At 37.1% G+C, this 21310-nt stretch overlaps 1 protein-coding gene across 1 annotated transcript in view; it reads left to right on the top strand.

The window, feature by feature from the left end:
- The first annotated feature begins 906 nt into the window (after window positions 1-906).
- IL1RAPL1 (interleukin 1 receptor accessory protein like 1) overlaps window positions 907-21310 on the top strand; it is a 1316605-nt gene continuing 1296201 nt past the window's right edge. The window contains exon 1 of the mRNA XM_082716862.1: window positions 907-962. The gene's annotated coding sequence lies outside the window, so the exon portion shown is untranslated. The remainder of the gene's footprint in view (window positions 963-21310) is intronic.

Genomic DNA, 21310 nt, shown 5'->3' with positions numbered 1-21310 from the left:
ATTCTCATTTCCATCATCTTGACTACATTGATTTTGTGCACTTTGATCTTAGTTTGTGTTATACAAAAGTCAATATGTTGATCTACAAAGACATCTGTTGCTTGGATAGTAGTTATTTTAGAACTGGCTCTCTTTCCAACCACAGTTAAGACACTGAGAATTGGTACTATGTGCTCCTGTCAGCAGTTTCCAGTCATAAAACTTACAAAGAATTCCAAGAGCTATGTGAAGGAGACTCCCTTTGTTCTCATTCAACATTAGTGTAGAGAGTAAAATTGTGTTTGTGAGAAATTGTATGAAAACTGAGTGGTCTTTCCAGATATTCTTCAATTTCAGAACATCAGTATCCATTTTATACTGTGATTAGGAATTCCATGACTGCCAGCTGGATGTTAAATCATGAAGTTATTGAAATTCCTAATCAATTGTAACATTGCTTTTAAGATAAAGTTTGTGTAATATATGGAATCAGCTCTCTTGATGTATATGGCAGTCTTACTACAACAGCTATTTCTCTGAGTATAAAGATTGTTTATTCACTTGTTGGTTTGATACTTGAAGCTGAGACAGTAGCTGTAAGAAAAACTAAAGAAACAAACAACAACAAAAAAGTATTAAAAGAGTGTCATAGCTAGTAAAAAAATTTGTAATGTTAAATGACATCTTTGAGTTTGAAGTGAAATACTACAGAGACCTATGTCTTTATACCTGATGTGAAAGGAAATGACAGTATAAGAATCTGAGTTGGATTATAGCCTGTATTTATATTGTATAGATAGATTTAGGGAAAAAAAATAAAAATATTTGGCTTAGTGTTAGAAATGTTCTAGTTACTACTGTTGCATAGCAAGTAACACAGAATGTTATTTCTATATCATTCTACTGGTCATGTGAACCAAAAGGGCAATTCAGATTCCAGAGGAGTGAAGCATGAGATTCTAAATCTCATTGGAATAATAAATGTATGTACAGAAAGGATGAAATTGATGAACTATGTTAAAAATAGCTATCTAAGAAGTAAATATTTAATGATACTTAGATATATTGGATATGACTCTTATGAGAACAAGTAAGGAAATATTGAAAGTAATTTATATTATAAAATTTTGCTTTCTTATCCCCATAATTAAAGTAATACATACGGACTGTTTTTTACCATTTAATGAAGCGAAGTGTGACACAGTGAGTATATCCTCTTGTGTTTCAGGTTGATGAAGTAGGCAGACCAAAGTCATCATTCTGGGGATACTTCCCAGTTTCAGGGTCCTGTGTATAGGTGGCCATTGGGAAGAGTTCCATATTGTTATTGGATCTGTTCATTGCAACATGAGGTTAAGCCTAAAATGATATAACTGAAAAATAGCATTAGATTATATAATCAGGATGTTCCAAGCAGAAATTGTAGTGATAATCTTGTTTAATTCTTTCATCACAAAGGTAAGGGTACTAAAACTACACTTTACAAAGATCTTAGTGAGTGGTGTGGCACCCTTTGGACTTGAATCTAGGTTTCTTAGTTGGCAGGTTATTGCTCTTCCTATTACTGCATACATCTACACTCTTTTCCTGTGCTATAAAATCTGTGCTATAAATTGCCATCTGGTAATTCGTGTGGAAAGACTGTCTTCACCAAATGGTGAATAAGAGCTTCTTTCATTATATTTTCCATTTTGGGGGTCTCTAGAAAGTGAAAATGTTTAGTCAGCTTGACAAGGAGTATATAGTGAGTAGTTAAAGTACATGTGGTGAACTGAGGAGACTCTAGTTTTGATGTACCTTGAAACTTATACAATTTTGGCTCCACTTTATAAGATAACAGGATGCAAAATTACAACTGCAAAACTAAGTGCAGGGCTTTATAAGAAAGAAACCTGTGTATTTTAAGGGTCCTCAAACTCAAGCTTCATCAGCCTGTGGTTGTGAGTCAGTTAGTTTAATTGAAATAATAGAGTTTTGATTGGACTTTTAGAAGAACATGCTGTCTCTCTAGACAAAATGTTGTTGTTAGTAAGCACAGCTGAAGAGACGATCATTTCTCTGGACTTAAAGAGATTTCCTTCTGACATTCACAGTGGATTTTATTTTATTTTAATTTTTTTAAGATCTTGATTTAATTTTATTTTTTTAAGTGTTCCAGCATTCGTTGTTTATGCACCACACCCAGTGCTCCATGCATTACGTGCCATCCTTAATAACAGTAGATTTTTAAATGCAATCTTGCTTACATGTATTAACATATACAAGGACATTCAGACAGTGCTCTGTGGCTCTAAGTGATATGGCACTTCCTCACATAGTGATTTAGACATGTAGCCTTGCTTTTTAAAAACCTCCAGCTACCACCATTTAGGTAGAAAGCACTGCTGTTGATCTTTGGAGGCTGAAGACTTGTGAATGATGCATTAAATGGGCATGTCAAAGTGTGTTGCCGGTCTTTTGGAAGTCATCTAATTATAAAGTATTCCATCTTGGTTAATCTACTTAGTATATGAGGATAAATGAGGATTCCATTTTGTAACTTTTGAAAAATGAGTTGATATTAGTGGGATCAGTTGAAGTATCCCGACAAATGATGCCTAGACAAGATAGTATTTTCCAGCCAGTGTCCAATGTTAATATGCCACATGTGGAATGCATGATAGGCACAGAGGAAATAAGGGTAATATTTCACATTACAGAGTGTTTTGAGATAGGCAAGGCAGTTATTAGGTTTCCTATTCTTGTAAAGAAAAGCACTTGCAGGTTATGAACTTATTTCCCTGAAGTAACATAACTGGGATTCAAGCCCAGCATTGGGACACAAAGGGCAGCAGGCTTTTCATTATGCCACTCTGTCTCTTCCTAGAGGCCAACAGAAGTTTATACCATCCCCACTGTCCTTCCCCACCTGGAAACAATTGCATTCCCAAGGTCTTGTAATTTAGCTTTTTGTTATGACTGCTTTTCTCTGAGTTATTTAATTAGAATCTGCAGCTTTTGGCAGGAAAATAGTCAACCCAGCATATTTCTGAGAAGCATTGTATTTAGGGGAAAAGTCAAAGTGAGCAAATAGAAGAGAAGGAATGTATGTCAGTAGCTGCTAGAATATATTAGTTGGAGACAAATTTCAGTGGGAGTGTCAGTCACCATGAATTACATTTTTAAGTGAAGTGGCCTGAAAACTAGAATGGGATGGAACAAGGCATGTATGTGATGGTACAGAACATTTGGAATTCTCCCAAACCTGTCATCTTTTAATGGAGGAACTTTTAGAAGCAGAGATGGGGCCTGTGTTGATAGAATCATCTTGGGAAATGCCGTCCAAGGGCACCCTTAAACACTCCTATTCAGACTTGATGTTTCGAAAGCCTTTTCTATTAGACAAGTATTATTTTGAAAGCAGTAGTTAATATATATCTCATTTTAAAATAATCCAATTAATTTAGGTCCATCATTATCCATGATAATATCATTAAAGCATTCTAAAGGCCTCACCATTGATAATGAAACATAGTTTAGCTGTTAGAAGTGTTACAGAAGAGGTTCCTCAGGACGTTAAAAATAGAACTACCCTACGACCCAGCAATTGCATTATTAGGTATTTACCACAAAGGTACAGATGTGAAAAGAAGGGGCACCTGCACCCCAATATTTATAGTAGCAATGTCCACAATAACCAAACTGTGGAAGGAGTGAGATGCCCTTCAACAGATGAATGAATACAGATGTGATCTATATACACAACAGAATATTATTCAGCCATCAGAAAGGATGAATACCCACTATTTATATGACATGGATGGAACTGGAGGGGATTATGCTAAGTGAAGTAAGTCAAGCAGAGAAAGAAAACTATCACATGGAACATAAGGAATAGCATGGAGGACATTAGGAGAAGGGAGGGAAATACGAAGAGGGAGAAATCAGAGAGGGAGATGAACCATGAGAAATTATAGACCCCAAGAAAAAATCTGGGGATTTCAGAGGGGAGGAGTCTTACCGGAGGAGGTAACAGAGTGATGGGTATTAAGGAGGGCACATGCTGTGATGAGCACTGGGTGTTATACTTAACTAATGAATCATTGAACACTATATCAAAAACTAATTATGTACTATTCAGTGGCTAACTGAACATAATAATAAAAAAGAATTGTTACAGAAGATAAATGTTAAATACTAGGTTACTAGGTGAAAGAAAACAATAGTTTTAGGTGTCCTGATAACTGTGAATTAAGAAGGCTTTCTTCCCCTTAAAGCATTTTATTTTTGGTAGATGGTTAACAGAGGGATAGAGGAGTCTATTGAAAAATGCCCTCAAAAAGGAAAGTGAGATACTGCTTTTGGGATGACAAGATCAGAGTGGATTTTCATCATATCACCTCATACAAGATATCAGGTACATATTTTGTCTAGTAAATAGTCGATGACATGGCTCTCTGCATGATGTTGATTAGAAACTATTTTTTGATCTATTTTCCTTGGAGCCCATAGGTTTTTCAGAATTAATTTTTCTGCTGGCATGATTGCAATAATATCTACTGGAGTTTAAAATTGTTCCTATTTTTTCAGGAGTGAGTTGTAAATCCTGTTAAATTGCAGTGTCAAGCCCATAGCTTGCATTGAAGCTAACAGAGAAAGAACAGTAGACTAGCTTCCAGGCAGGCAATGTGAGAGTATTTAGATCCCATCATGTCTGAAAGCATTTTTCTTAAGTGCAACCGTTGGGTATATTACCCAGGGAGTTCAAACACAGGCAGCTAAAGGGAACTGGATTTTTTCAATCTGTCAAATTAGATGCGTCTGCTTCTTAATCATTATCATGAAGTTGTTCTGTGGGACTACTTGAAACAAGTTAGCTTTCAATTAGCGTGACATTATATTGGCATGTCTGAACTATTAGAAAAAAATATGGTTCTGGCATGGACATCATATGCATGAACAATTTATTGGTGCAGTTTCATGGTCCAACACTATTACAATCTGTTAAACTCTTAAAACACTTGCCTCCCTATTTTTCTCTTAGAGTCACTTGGAAATAAGTCCAAACCAAGTTAAATCCAGCTATCCACCTGCTCCCTGCCTTCACTAGGTTGTTGAGCATTTCTGAAATAAATCATACTACATTTTTTACTTTATCTTTGTGATCACATTTCTACAATGGACATTGGAACAGTGCTATGGGATCTTCCTCTTTATCTAGGACATTCATTCACTATACCATGCTCTGAGATATTATATTATCCATTCTCCTCTATCTTTAAAATTTCTACCCTCTTTCTACACCTTTCACACCAAATGCAAAGACTTGCCTTTCTGCCTACTTTTTTAAAAAAATGATGTTTTGTAGTAGAACATACTCATATCTTATCACTACATTTACTGGTATACTCTTCCCTCCATTTAGAGTGGTCAAAATCTGCCTGCTACTCTCTATAGTTGACCCTGACATTTGTGTTTTCTAATATTATTTTAAAGACTGCTTCTTCAGTTGTCAACTTTCCTCCATCACCATCTTATCTCTCAATGTAGGATCATTCCCATGAGCCTCCAAGTAGAGCTTCTATTCACACATCTTACAAAAAACATTCCCTTGAGTTGTGGCACTATTGACTTCACAGAAAAGCCTCTCTAAGAATTTTCTGTATTAAGTGTCTTTGCTTTCTCACATTTCATTTTCTCCTTAGCGAAATCCAGTGAGATTTTTGTTCCTTGTAAAATGGCTATGTTAAGATTACTAACTAATGCTCTGTTACTGAATCCAATGGTCAATTCTGACTTTTCATCTTACCTGATTTCTTTGCATAATGTGACCCATTTGGCTACAACTTTCATCTCAAAATAGTTTCTCCTGGTTTTCTTCCTACCTAATTAATTCTTTCTTTGCTTATTCCTACTTCTCTGGCCTTTAGTTCCTTCTAAATAAAATCTGTTTAAAATCAGTGACTCCTGGGGTGCTTGGGTGGCTCAGTCATTTAATCACCTGCCTTCCGTTCAGGGCATGATCTGAAGGTCCTGGAATTGAGCTCTACATCAGGTTCCCTGCTCAGAGGGAAACCTGCTTCTCCTTCTCCTGCTTCCCCTCCTTGTGAGCTCTCTTTCTCTCTGTCAAATACATTAATCTTAAAAAAAAAAATCAGCGACTCCTAAATGTATGTTTGTAGCTCAGCTTTCTCTCACATCCTTCCTATCTTTATTATCTGTTGTTACATAAAAATATTACCCAAAACTTAGTGTCTTGAAATGAAACATTATCTAATGGTTTCTGTGGATTAATAATCTGGACATGGCTTAGCTTGGTCTCCTGGCTCAGGGTCACTCACAAGGCTGTAGTCAAGATTTTGGATGGGGCAGCAGTCATCTCAGGGTTCAGTTGGGGAATGATCTGCTTCTAAGCTCACGCAATGATGGTTAGCAGGATTCAGTTCCTTGTTGGACCAGGTTTTTCTCTGGATATTTACAATGGGCCACCGTCAATTTCTTATCATATGGACTCTTCAGTAGGGCATCTGCCTTTATCAAAGTGAGTAATAAGGGAATTTCAGTAAAGTAGAAATCGGTAACTTAATCTCAGAAGTGACATCTTATCACTTTTGCCTTATTAACAAGTCCCTAGGACCATCCCACACTTGAAGGGGATCACACAAGGTCATGAGTAAGAGGTGGGGGTTATTACAGGCCTGCAACAGTAATATATCAAATTAACCTGAATATGATATAGGCATCTGAAACTTAAAGAATCTAGAATGGATCGAGTCTTCTTAACTTCCCAAACTTGCTATTCCCCTAACTTTCCCCATCTCAGTTAATGGTAATATAGTATAACTTTATTTCCTGGCCAGACCTGGGAATAATCTGATTTCATTTTAACTAACTGACACATCCAACGTATCAGTGACTCCTATTGGTATTTTCTCTAAAATGTATATCAAGTCTAATGATTTTGCAGCATTACCTTTGTTAGAAGTGTACTCTAAATCGTATCCATGAATCTCTGAACTACTGCATTAGCCTCCAACCTAATTAGTATCCCTTTTTCCTAGCTTTGTTCCATTATAGTTCATTCTTAACATGGTAGTCAAGGCAAACTTTTAAATAATGTCTATTATCTTATTAGTACCAGTATTAGTTCCCCATGACTGCATCAACAAAATTACCACAAAATGGGTGGCTGAAAGCAACGGACACTTACTCTCACAGTTTTGGGGGCTAGAAGTCCAAAATCCAGTTGTCTGCAGGGCCATCGTCTCTCTGAGGGCTCTAGGAGATTGTCCTTTCTTGTCTCTTTTGGGCTTCTTGTAGTTAACAATAGTACTTGGCTCTCCTTGGCTTGAACACATGCATGAGTCCAATCTCTGCCTCCTTAGTTACATGGCCTTCCTCCCTGTGAGTGTCTGTGTGTCTCTCTTTGTAAGTACACCAGTAATTGGATTTAAGGTCCACCCTAATCCAGGATGATCTCATCTAAACTTGGTTACTTCCGCAAAGGCTCTCTTCCCAAATAAGGTCACATATATGGGTATCCATGGTTAGTACTTCAACGTATTCTTTTGGGCAACAAATTCAACCCAAAACAGTACTGTACAAACTCTGGATGACTTTGCAGTACAAATACAATATAAGTGCTTCCATTTATTGGTCCTATCCTGTTCTTCATGCTCAGCCTAGTTCTCATCTCCCTCATGTCTAGTCTCCCCCAATCACATTGAAGTTCTTTCCGTTGTGCAACTATTAAGAACTTGTTCTGCTGTCATGACTTTTGAATATGCTCATCCTTTCCTGGGATGTTTTCCCCTGTATTCATATATGACTGCTTCTTTCTCATGTTTTAAATCCCAAGTGAGGGGCGCCTTGGTGGCTCAGTGGGTTAAGCCTCTGCCTTCAGCTCAGGTCATGATCTCAGGGTCCTGGAATTGAGTCCCGCATCGGGCTCTCTGCCCAGTGGGAAGCCTGCTTCCCCACTCTCTTTCTCTCCCTGCCTCTCTGTCTACTAGTGATCTCTCTCTCTGTCAAATAAATAAATAAAATCTTAAATAAATAAATAACTAAATCCCAAGTGGTAGAACCTTTAAGAAATTAAAACAGTAACTTCTATACCACTTTATTCTTATTCCTGTAGAACTATTTAATTTTCCTCTCATTTATCATTAAATGAAATACATTCCTTGTCTGTTTGTGTTTTACAACCAAGAATGTAAGCTTGATGAGGAAAGGTTCTTGATCTTGTTTCCTGTTATGTCTCTAGTACTCCAGTGTCTAGGATAGTGCAGGGCATATGTTGGTTTACAAGTTCATATATCCATTAAAACCTCAATAAGCAAGATGATATACAAAACTGCTAAATAGATTGCAGAATGTGGTCAATACGAAATGCTGTTTGACCTCTGATCCTCTGTACTTGTGGAAGTGTAGTGGTGGTGGGAAGAAAAGCAGTCAATCTTAGAATGCAATTCTTAGAAGAACCTTAAGCAAGGAGAGTTGTATGCTTAGTGTTGGTAGGTTAAGAAGCAACCATATCACACAAGCATAACGCAATGTATATTCTCTTTGAGGAAATTGTGTAGCTCCTGTGATAAAGAAATGGGACCTTTAGATAGTGAAAACCTTGGCATTAACTGAATATAGCAAATGCTTAGTTGAAAACCACATAAATAGCACATGGATAGAATTTCACTCCATGCAAGGATTATATTAGCAGACACTGTCCAAAGAAATAGTAGTACTACCTGCAGGTGGATCATTGGATACGGATCCTGTATGTTTTTTTTTTAATTAAATTAATTTATTTATTTTCAGAAAAACAGTATTCATTATTTTTTCACCACACCCAGTGCTCCATGCAATCCATGCCCTCTATAATACCCACCACCTGGTACCCCAACCTCCCACTCCCCCGCCACTTCAGACCCCTCAGATTGTTTTTCAGAGTCCATAGTCTCTCATGATTCACCTCCCCTTCCAATTTACCCCAACTCCCTTCTCCTCTCTAACACCCCTTGTGCTCCATGATATTTGTTATGCTCCACAAATAAATGAAACCATATGATAGTTGACTCTCTCTGCTTGACTTATTTCACTCAGCATAATCTCTTCCAGTCCCGTCCATGTTGCTACAAAAGTTGGGTATTCATCCTTTCTGATGGAGGCATAATACTCCATAGTGTATATGGACCACAGCCCTCAGGGAGATTCAAATTAAAACCACATTGAGATATCACCTTACACCAGTTAGAATGGCCAAAATTAACAAGACAGGAAACAACATGTGTTGGAGAGGATGTGGAGAAAGGGGAAACCTCTTACACTGTTGGTGGGAATACAAGTTGGTGCAGCCTCTTTGGAGAACATTATGGAGATTCCTCAAGAAATTAAAAATAGAACTTCCCTATGACCCCGCTATTGCACTCCTGGGTATTTACCCCAAAGATACAGATGTCGTGAAAGAAGGGCCATTTGTACCCCAGTGTTTATAGCAGCAATGGCCACAGTCGCCAAACTATAGAAAGAACCAAGATAGCCCTTCAATGGACGAATGGATAAGGAAGATGTGATCCTGTATGTTTTTAGTTGTGGATACATTTGCATCAGAGGTCTCAGAACTAACATTGTTTTACATATTTTTGACTATTTAAAATATTTAAAATAGAAGCCATGGAAACTAATTTTCTAGTTTTGTGACCTTGGGAAAGGTACTTATATAGACAATAGCATTCATTGATTGAAATTAATTGAAAATTTGTAAGGATTAACAAAATAAAGTTCTTAGATATATGTGTGGCATTTATTAACTGTTCAACAAAGATTAACAGTTGTTTTGATAAGCAGTATTTCTTTCTTTTTAACTTATGTATGTTACTTAAACCAATATATCCCAAATATCACTTCAACATGTAATTAATATTAAAAGCTAATAACAGGGGCACCTTGCTAGCTCAGTCAGTAGAGGCTGTGACTCTTGATCTTGGGGTTGTGAGTTCTTTTTTAAAAATTTTTGTCTCGGGACGCCTGGGTGCCTCAGTTGTTTAAGCAGCTGCCTTCGGCTCAGGTCATGATCCCAGCGTCCTGGGATCGAGTCCCACATCGGGCTCCTTGCTCAGCGGGGAGCCTGCTTCTCCCTCTGCCTCTGCCTGCCATTCTGTCTGCCTGTGTTCGCTCTCTCCCCCTCTCTCTCTGATAAATAAATAAAATCTTAAAAAAAAAATTTTGTCCCCCCCAGGCTTTATATTAACATATAATGTATTATTTGTTTCAAGGAATTGTAAGACTGTTGATTCACAGACGTGTACCCCTAAATAGTATTTCTTTTATGTTTCTGGCTTCTTCACTGTTATACTAGCTTTCTTTTACAACTGTAACAGGTTATTGCACACTATGTGGCACAAATAACAGATTTATTCTCTTTCATTTTGGAAGGTTAGAGTTATGAAATGTGACTTACAGGGCTATAATCAGGATGTCTTCAGGGCTTGTTCTTCTGGGGACTCCAGGACAGAATCTGTTCCTTCAATCTTGCAGCTTCTAGTGTTTGCTGACATTTCTTGACTCATGGCTTTATCACCCTAATCTCCACTTCTGTTATCACATGGCCTTCTCCCTAACTTTAATAATCTTGTCACCTTCTTACAATGACTCTTGTGATTATTACATTTGGTCCTGCTTCGGAATCCAGGATAATCTCTCCCATGTTACAATCCTTGAATGAATCAAATCTGCCAAGTCTCTTTTCTCATGTAAGGTAACATATTCAGCATATCTGGGGATTAGGACATAAACAACTTTTATTTTGTTTTGAACAAATGCATTCACTTCTTTCAATTTTAACAGTTATTTTTTTAAATTACAAGGCTTTATCATTGTTTGTTTCCTTTATGAGAATTCTAATGACCTATTGGCTGATAGGACTAATGCTTATATTTCCTTTCCTTGCAACTTCGGTGGTCAATCTCTCACTGTTTAGTACCTAGGGGTGGCTACTGAGCCTCTTTACAAAAGAGGCTAATTGTTCTTTGTTCCAGGGCCTTAGAAATATTTTCTGTTGGCTAGAGCTTAATATTCTGACTACTCAAATGAGCTTATGATAGAGAGGTACTATCCATGCCACAGATCATTTGGCAATGTTTGGAGACATTTTGCTTGTGGCGGCTTGGTGAGGATACTACTAACATCTAGTGGGTAGAAGCCGTGAATGCTGTCACACATTCTACAATGCACAGGATAGCCTTCTAAAACAAAGAATTATCTGGCCCAACATGTTAATAGCAGTGGGGTTGAGAAAACCCTGTCACAGGGAATTCTAAAAAAGAGAATTGCTTAGATGTTTGCTTTTCAAAGTGTGGTCTGTGCATCATCAGCTTCAGGATTACCCAGGTTATCAGTCTCTTTGAAAACTCCCCTAGTGATCCTAAAATGCAGGCAAGGTTGAGGAGCCATGCCTTAGCTTTTCTCCCAGTATCCTACTCTCCTCACAAGTTGTTATGCCTGTGGGTATGTGGAGTTTAACTGGAAAAATAAAATTTTAAAAATTTGTTTGCCATATATAAAAAACATCAAAGACAGGGTCTGATTAACATAAAGCCATGTTTTCTTGAGATTTGCAGTAAGTTTCTAACTATCCATTGAATATATTGGCAGGGGGGCACCTGGGTGGCTCAGTGGGTTAAAGCCTCTGCCTTCGGCTCAGGTCATGGTCCCAGGGTCCTGGGATTGAGCCCCGCATTGCATAGGGCTCTCTGCTCAGCGGGGAGTCTGTTTCCTGCCCCTCCCCATCCCACCGCCCCACTCTGCCTGCCTCTCTGCCTACTTGTGATCTCTGTCTGTCAAATAAATAAATAAAATCTTTTTTAAAAAGTTTGAATATATTGGCAGGAAGAATTCACAAAGGATGGCAGATCCACTCAGCTAGGATCATGTTTGCAGCTCAGAAAAGCAATGATGGAATATATTTGTTTTTCTTCCCTGGCTTTGTCACTTGCCTCATCCAATCTGCTGACTTTAGAACCCAAAAACTTTCTTCGGTATGAGCTTTGCAGCTGAATTACAGTGGAGGGTATGATGAATATGAAAGGTGTAAGAAAGGTGAATTAGAAAAGTGGCGGATGGAAACTGTGTAGTGTTTTTATTTATGCTCTCTGTTCTTGTACACAGTGCACTTTCCATTTTAGCTAGTCGGGTTCATCCATTTACTGGATTTTCTCCTGTCACCGAATAAGTATGACTTATATTGAGTTTTACAGAAATTTCTGGCAGCCTATGGAATATTTCCATTTCACCAATGATTCACAGGAGTTTTAATCTGGAATTACTATGCATGGTCCTGTGGTTTATAGTGATAAAGGGTAATATACACCCAACTGTGCATCAGTGTTTGATGCTTATCATACTTTATTGTATTTAGTTTTTGAAATAATCTTCTGAGACTATTCCCCTGCCCACTCTAGAGGTGAGAGGATAGAGACATAGAGTTATGAAGTATTATTATTTATCCATGTTTGCACAGTTGGTAAGAAGTTGAGGTGTGCTTCAGACACAGACATTTTATCCTCTTCAGTGCGTGCCCTTAATCACCATTTTGTATATTTCTTCAGGTCTATCTTTGCAGACCATCAGCTAGTCCCAGGGCTTTTCTGAGGGGTACCTGGTTACACTAAGCAATCTGGACTTTGTAAGGCATTATTACATCATTTTCAAATGACCTTGATCCTGAGACCTTTTTCTAGGAAGCTACATCCCAGCCACCCTTCCTCTAAGAGTGATTCCTCTGCCTTTCTAAAATGGAGAGAAAGGCCTAGTGACTCAAAATACAATTAGTTTTTATTGATGATAGTGTTATGGAGACAGACTTTTTCTATACATATTTGTAATTCCACTGGTTTCTTATATAACTGCCTTGAAACTGTTTTTATGTTGTTGTTCACATGGCTTCTGATGAAAACATCATTATACTAAGCATTAACTAGAATAGAAAATTGCCAAATACAGCTTATTGTAATTTTTTCTTTTTAAACTTTTAAAAATACTTTGCTTATCTTAAAGTATTCATTGATTAACTTTACTATAATAAATGTAGTTTTCAAACATAATTTTCAGAAACCCATGGGTCATAAAGATACAAAATGAGCATATGTCAAAGATTCACTTAATTCACTGACAAAAGAACTGGAGGACAAGTTACAACTGGTTTAGAGGAGGTGTCAGAGAACCACAAATTTAGATGCAGTAAAAGAATTTTGGAATGGATTTGCCACAATGGTCTGTACATAGGGCAGTGATAAGTTGCATCCCACCAGACCACATATAATTTCCATTTCTATGGGCAAGAATTACTTGTATTGCTGTTAACATTTTTAAAATTTAATTTAATTTTTTTAGTGTTCCAAGATTCATTGTTTATGCACTATTGCTGTTAACTTTCTAGAAGTTATCTTTTCAGAGTTGTGAAATACCATGTTTACAGAGAAAGGTGAACAGAGAGGGTCAGGTAGTCTTTAAAGCTTCACCTTTCCATTAAAAGATGATCCAAGAATTTTTTTGTTCATTACAGCATCTCAAATATTTAAGTACTGTCCTGCAGATGCATCTACAGTACATGCTTTATTCCTTCAGTTATCCATTACATACTTACTGTTATCTGCTTGGAACAATTTAATAGATATTGTAAGCAGACCGGGAAATGTGTAGGTTTGTGTGTATGGGTTTGTATCTGTTCAGAATCTATTTTAATTAGATTGTCACTGCTATCATAGTGTTTCTATTAGTAACGCATTTAAGTGGATCTTATGACTGAGAATATTGGAAATTATTGTAGTGACAAAATGTTTAGCACAATGGAGTTTATCTGGATGACTCTTGAATTGAGACTTTTATGTGGTTTTTTACTTGCAGAATTAAAATAATAGGAATTTATCCGGATTCTTGACCAATTTGAGATTTCATTTTGTAAAAGCTTTTCCTTTTTTAAATTAATTTTCCAGTTGGCAAATATATATATGTATTTAGGGTATGACACTTGATGTTTTGATAAACATATACATTGTGAAATGATTACTACAATCAAGTTAATTGACATATTCATCTCAAATAACTATCATTTATTGTATTACAAGAAAGTTTTTTTATTCTCCTAGCAAACTTTAAGTATGCAGTGCAGTATTAATAACTATTTTAATACCATGCCATATATTACATCATTGGATCTTATTCATCCTGCGTAACTGAACTTCTGTAAACTTAGACTAATATCTCCTCATTGTCACCATCCTCACCCTCTGGCAACCATCATTCTATTTTCTACTTTCTATGACTTTGATTTTTTTCAGATTTCACATGGAAGTGAGATCATGCAGTATTTGTCTTTCAGTTCCTGGCTTATTTAATTTTGCATAATGCTCTAAGGTCCATCCATCTTATCACAAATTAATGTATTTTCTTCTTTTTTAAGGCTGATTAATCTTCCATTGTGTGTGTATCTCAATTTTTTAATTTATTCATCTGTTAATGGACACCTAGACCCTCTTTTAAAGAGTCATCTGATTAGCCTGCACCCACTGGGTGTAGTCTCCCTTAGGATTACTTTAAAGTCAACTGATTTGTTAATTTATTTACAACTACAGAGCGTCTTCACTTTTGCCATATAACACGGCCTAATAATGAGAGCGATACCCTTTTAAATTTATAGTCCTCACACAGGCAGGGATACAGAATGTGAATACCAGGGATAGGAGTCTTGAGGGCCATTTCAGATTTTTACTATCACAACCTTAAAACCTTTTTTTAAAAAATTATGCTCAGATAGCCAGCAAAAGTACATCCTTGGTTGTTGATCTAGTGTTCAGTGATTTATTAGTTGCATATAACACCCAGTGCTCGTCACAAAATGCACCCTCCTCAATACCCATCACCCAGTTACCCTATCCCCCACCTCCCTACCCTCTATAACCCGCAGTTTGTTTTCTGGAGTCCAGAGTCTCTCATGGTTTATCTCCCTCTTTGATTTCTTTCCATTCAGTTTTCCCTCCCTCCCCTGTGGTCCTTTGTGCTATTCCTTATGTCAGAACCTTTTCTAAGGAGATTTTGAAGTAATATAAAAATGTGCTTGTTTTTATGAAAAACAGTAGATACTCATTTTTTTAATTGAGCAAGCATATAAGTATATGGAGGAAGCCTAAAATTTAGTATACTTACTTATGATTGCAAAGGTCATATTATATGTTGTGAAGTAATTTCTTTCTAGTCACATTCTCTATACAGCATTGTATTTTGCTTTTATATCTTAGCATTTTATTGTGACTGTTTTGTCTGAATTAATAAACCTACAGTGGATAAACTTCAAAAATATTTGTGAAGGCTGAATAATATTTTATCTTAGAGCCATTCCCAACAATTTATTTTAATAGTACTTCTTTTTAGTGATTAGATACTTCAGTGGTACTTTATTAAATATTTATTAACATAAATCTCTACCTGGGTTTATGAGTATTTACATGATTTATTAGTTACCTATTAATGCATAACAAATTACTACAAATCTAGTAGCTTGAAATGATACAAATGTATTCTCACATGACTTCTGTGGGTTAGGACTCTGGGCACAGATTAGCTGGATCCTCTGTTCAGAGCCTCAGAAGGCTAAAACCAAGGTATTAGCCAGGCTGCACTCTTACCTGAGAACTGGGGGTCCTCCTCCAAGTTGTTGTTGTTGTTGTTGGCAGATTCAGTTCTTTGTGGTTGTAGGATTGAGGCCCTCAGCTCCTAGAGGCCACTAACCATTCCATGACTTGTGATTCTCTCCACAACGTGGCAGGTTTTTCTTCAGTGCCAGTAGGAGAGCATCTCTGCTGCTGCTTAATTCTCTGACATCTTCTGTGACCTCTAGACCCTCTTTTAAAGAGTCATCTGATTAGCCTGCACCCACTGGGTGTAGTCTCCCTTAGGATTAATTTAAAGTCAACTGATTTGTTAATTTATTTACAACTACAGAGCGTCTTCACTTTTGCCATATAACACGGCCTAATAATGAGAGCGATACCCTTTTAAATTTATAGTCCTCACACAGGCAGGGATACAGAATGTGAATACCAGGGATAGGAGTCTTGAGGGCCATTTCAGATTTTTACTATCACAGACAGATTTCTTCTGTTTAGTGATAAATGCTCCCTTTATCATATATTGTTAGATATTCTGGTATCTGGTGTAGTATTGTATATGTATATTTCATTGATAAGTCCATCCATTTTTGTGGCTGTACCATTATAACTAGGTTAGAATTAAAATGCATTTTGGTTTCTGCAGGCAAGACCTACTTAATTCATCTTTTGTGAATTTCTCTTGTTTTTTGTTTTTCTGGTCAAATTAAAAAAAATAATAGATGTTTCATGCATCTTTTAAAAAAAGATTTTATTTATTTATTTGATAGACAGAGTTCAGAAGTAGGTAGAGAGGTAGGCAGAGAGAGAAGGAGAAGCAGGCTCCCTGCTGAGCAGAGAGCCCGATGAAGGGCTTCATCCCAGACCCTGGGATCATGACCTGAGTTGAACAGGGCAGAGGCTTTAACCCACTGAGCCACCCAGATGCCTCTCCAGTCAAATTTTAGACTTTATTTCTCAAGAAACAAAAATTCCACATGGATTTTCCTAGAAGTGAATAATACCGGTTTGGAAAAATTGGACACTTTTTGTCAGTATTGACAAAGTGGTTAATATTTTTGTCTTAAAGCACATTATTTTTCATAGTTTATAATGGAATGAAGTTTTAAAAATGTTTTTAAAATCATAATCTATAAATACTGAAAATTGTGTGTTTGCCTTTTTCTAATCCTTACGTTTATAGCTATTATTCTTTCTGGTTCATGTCATTGCCTAGGACTTACAGAAAAAAAGCTAAGGAATGGCTTAAGGAACAACCTTTGCCAGTGTTACTTTCATTTTACAAAGTTTATTAAATTCCTTATATGAGTTCTGATCATTTGTTTTGTCTTTTTAAAAGGTTTTCTGTAGTAAAAAACATAAAAATTGTCTGTTTTTTTAAAAATTTGTATTTATTTTTAAAAATTTCTTTTCAGTGTTCCAAGATTCATTGTTTATGTACCACACCCACTACTCCATGCAATACGTGCCCTCCATAATACCCACCGCCAAGCTCACCCAACCTCCCACCCCCGCCCCTCCAAAACCCTCAGATTGTTTTTCAGAGTCCATAGTCTCTCATGGTTCGTCTCCCACTCCAGTTTCTCCCAACTCCCTTCTCTCCATCTCCCCATGTCTTCCATGCTATTCCTTATGCTCCACAAATATACAAAACCACATGATACTTGACTCTCTCTGCTTTACTTATTTCACTCAGCATAATCTCTTCCAGTCCCATCCATGTTGCTACAAAAGTTGGGTATTCATCCTTTCTGATGGAAGAATAATATTCCATAGTATATATGGACCACATCTTCCTTATCCGTTTTTCCACTGAAGGGCATCTTGGTTCTTTCCACAGTTTGATGACTGTGGCCATTGCTGTTATGAACATTGGGGTACAGATAGCCCTTCTTTTCACTGCATCTGTATCTATGGGGTAAACTCCCAGTAGTACAATTGTAGGGTCATAGGGAAGCTCTATTTTTAATTTCTTAAGGAATCTCCACACTGTTTTCCAAAGTGGCTGCACCAACTTGCATTCCCACCAAGAGTGTGAGAGGGTTCCCCTTTATCCACATCTTCTCCAACACATGTTGTTTACTGTCTTGTTGATTTTGGCCATTCTAAGTGATGTAAGCTTGTATCTCCCTGTGGTTTTGATTTGAATCTCCCTGATGGCTAGTGATGATGAACATTTTTTCATGTGTCTATTAGCCATTTGTATGTCTTGGTTTTCTGTTCCTTGTGTTCTTCCAAAGTTTGTAGATGCTCATCTGTGGTATTTACTGTACTCAAAATTTAGGAGTTTTACTCTAATGGTATATAGAGTTTTTAAATTCTTTTTGAGATTCATGATTGTTTTTGTTTAGTAGATTTTCATAATTTACATTCTCAGAAATCTATTCTATAATATTTCCAATTAGGAAAAATTAAAAGTATTCTAAATTTTTTGTTGTATATTTTATATCATCTTTTTCACTTTTGATTTCATTTTTATTACTGATCTTATTTTCTTAGCAGATTACATAGACGTTTGTTCTTTATAATACAAAGCTGGTTATGACATTCAGTTCTATAAACACCATTGGCTTCCTACCTGCTCAAGGATGTGGTTCAGATTTCCTGAGAGCCAAGCTCTTTCTGTACAGGATCCTTCTACAAGTTTTCAGACTCACTTGGTGTCACTCAGAAGGTGGACCATTTATTCCACAGTAGCTGTAGCCACTACTGTAATACATTTGTTTGCAGAACATTCCATAGCATTTTCTGCCAGGTTGCTACAGCAAAGTAGTTTATGTATAATTCTCAGGACATTATTTAAATATGAAAGTCATTCATTTTGGACAGAGTTATTTGACTGTTCATTATCATATTCTTATCAGCTTATAGGGAAATCTGTCAAGAAACATGACTGAAGATATTGACATTTTGGTATTTTAGCCTACTTACTCTTATAACTAGAGGTTTAATACAACATATTCCATAATAATCTTTTAACTTGAGCTTTTTTCATACATATACCTGTGTTTTTCTTTTTCTTTTCTATGTTTTTTAATATACATACAGATATAAGCTTCAAGGTAATCCTCTTGCCCTAATCAATACTACCCCTACATATAAACCAGTTTTAATCTCCCTTTATCTCTGAAAAGTTGAGTCCTTTAAAAAAGATATCAAGCTATACACAGGAAGAATCAAAGCAACCTTCCTTACCTACCTCAAGGATTTATAACCACCTTCCCGTCTTTTTCTTTTGTCAGCGTTTCTGTGTGTTTGTTTTTGTTCTCTTATTATATAAATCTCATCCTTGGGGTTCATTTTGGCTGGGTTCTTTTTTTTTCTTCTTCTTATCATTTACTTTTTTTTTTTAAAGATTTTATTTATTTTCCAGAGATAGAGAGAGAGAGAGAGTACACACAAGCAGGCAGAGAGGCAGGCAGACGCAATGAGAGAAGCAGGCTCTCCGCCAAGGAAGGAGCCAGATGTGGGACTCGATCTCAAGACCCTGGGATCACGACCTGAGCCGAAGGCAGCAGCTCAACCAACTGAGCCACCCAGGTGTCCCTTATCATTTACTTTTGTAAATGATACTCTTTTTATTTGTCTATTTTTGTTTATATACTTTATAAATCTTACCTTTGGGGCCCATTTTAGCTGGGTCTTCTGTTTCTCTCTCTCTCTCTCTTTTTCTTTCTTTTTCGTGGTGACTTCCAATCGCTCAGAAGTGTTCCAGGGTGCACCTTGCCTGGATCACAGCTGATATAGTCCCTTGTACATCCCCTCAACCACCTCTCACCAAAATGACTAGGAGGAGAAGCAACCAACAGAGGAAAAATTCAGAGACCCTGCCTTCTCCATCAGAGCTATTGGATATGGACATAAACAGTATGTCGGAAAGGGAATTCAGGGTAACAATTATCCAGGCAATGGCTAGGTTGGAGAAAACCGTTAGTGACAACATAAAATCTCTAAGGGCAGAAGTGAAAGCTGCCCAGGAAGAAGTTAAAAATGCTATCAATAAGATCCAATCTAATGTAAATACTCTAACAGCTAGGGTAACTGAGACAGAAGATGGAATTAGTGATCCAGAGGACAAACTGATAGACAAAAAGGATCAGGATGAGGCCTGGAACAAACAGCTAAGAAGCCATAAAAACAGAATTAGGGGGATACATGACGCCGTGAAACATTCCAATGTCAGAATTATTGGGATACCTGAGGGGGTGGAGAAAGAAGACTAGAAGATGCAGTTGAACAAATTCTGGATGAAAATTTTCCTAATCTGGGAAATGGAGCCAGTGTTCATGCCTTAAGTTCAATGAATCTAGAAAGACCTTGAGGGACTTGGTGAGACTGATGAATCATAATGTTAGACAAGAGCTTCTGAGGGCAGTTAGGGGAAGAGATTCCTTATGTACAGAGGAATGTCTGTCAGAATAACATCAGACCTGTACATAGAAACCTGGCAAGCCAGAAAGGGCTGGCAAAACAAATTCAGGGCACTAAATGAGATGAACATGCAGCCTAGAATACTTTATCCAGCAAGGTTGACATTCAAAATAGATGGAGAGATAAAGAGCTTTCAAGACTAGCAAGGTTTAAAAGAGTATGTGCCCACCAAGCTGGCGCTGCAAGAAATATTAAGGGGGGGTTCTATAAAACAAGAAAGGACCCAGGAGTGTCATAGAACAGAAATTTACAGAGACAATCTATAGAAACAAGGACTTCACAGGCAACATGATGAATTAACTTCTGATCATTACGAATCTTAGTTAAAAGGTCTGGAACCTTAACATTCTTTTGCCAGTCAGGATCTTTAGGAATGAATAATCTTCTGGTTAGGATTGTGTTAAAAAACAAAAACTAGAACTTGGTTTGGAACATTCTATAATAGTTATTCTTTTTTTAAAATTAACATATAATGTATTATTTGCCCCAGGGATACAAGTCTGTGAATCATCAGGCTTACATATTTAACAGCACTCACGATAGCACATACTCTCCCAAATGTCCATAGCCCAGCCACACTATCCCTCCCTTCCCACCCCCCAGCAACCCTTTGTTTGTTTCATGAGATGAAGAGTCTTTTATGGTTTGATTCCTTCCCGATTCCATCTTGTTTCATTTTTTCCCTCCCTACCCCTCACAACCTCCTGCACTGCCTCTCAAATTCCTCATATCAGAGAGATCATATGATAATTGTCTTTCTCTGATTGACTTATTTTGCTTAGCATAATACCCTTTAGTTCAATCCACATCATTGAAAATGGCAAGATTTCATTTCTTTTGATGGCTGCATCGTATTCCATTGTATATATACACCACTTCTTCTTTTTCCATTCATCTGCTGACGGACATCTAGGTTCTTTCCATAGTTTGGCTTTTGTGGACATTACTGCTAAAAACATTCAGATGCATGTGCCCCTTCATATCACTATATTTGTATCTTTAGGGTAAGTACCCATAAGTGCATTTGTTTGGCTGTAGGGTAGCTCCATCTTCAACTTTTTGTGGAACCTCCATACTGTTTTTCAGAGTGGCTTGTATTCCTGCACATTCTATCATTCCTCCTACAGCAGTGTAGGAGGGTTCCCCTTTCTCTACATCCTCGCCAACATCTGTCATTTCCTGACTTGTTAATTTTAGCCATTCTGACTGGAGTAAGGTGGTATCTCACTGTGGTTTTGATTTGTATTTCCCTGATACTGAGT

Source organism: Mustela nivalis (genome assembly GCF_964662115.1).
Source record: "Mustela nivalis genome assembly, chromosome: X".
In the NCBI taxonomy this organism is placed as follows: Eukaryota; Metazoa; Chordata; class Mammalia; order Carnivora; family Mustelidae; genus Mustela; species Mustela nivalis.
The sequence above is the reverse complement of the archived record's forward strand: the minus strand, read 5'-3'. Positions and strand labels throughout refer to the sequence as shown.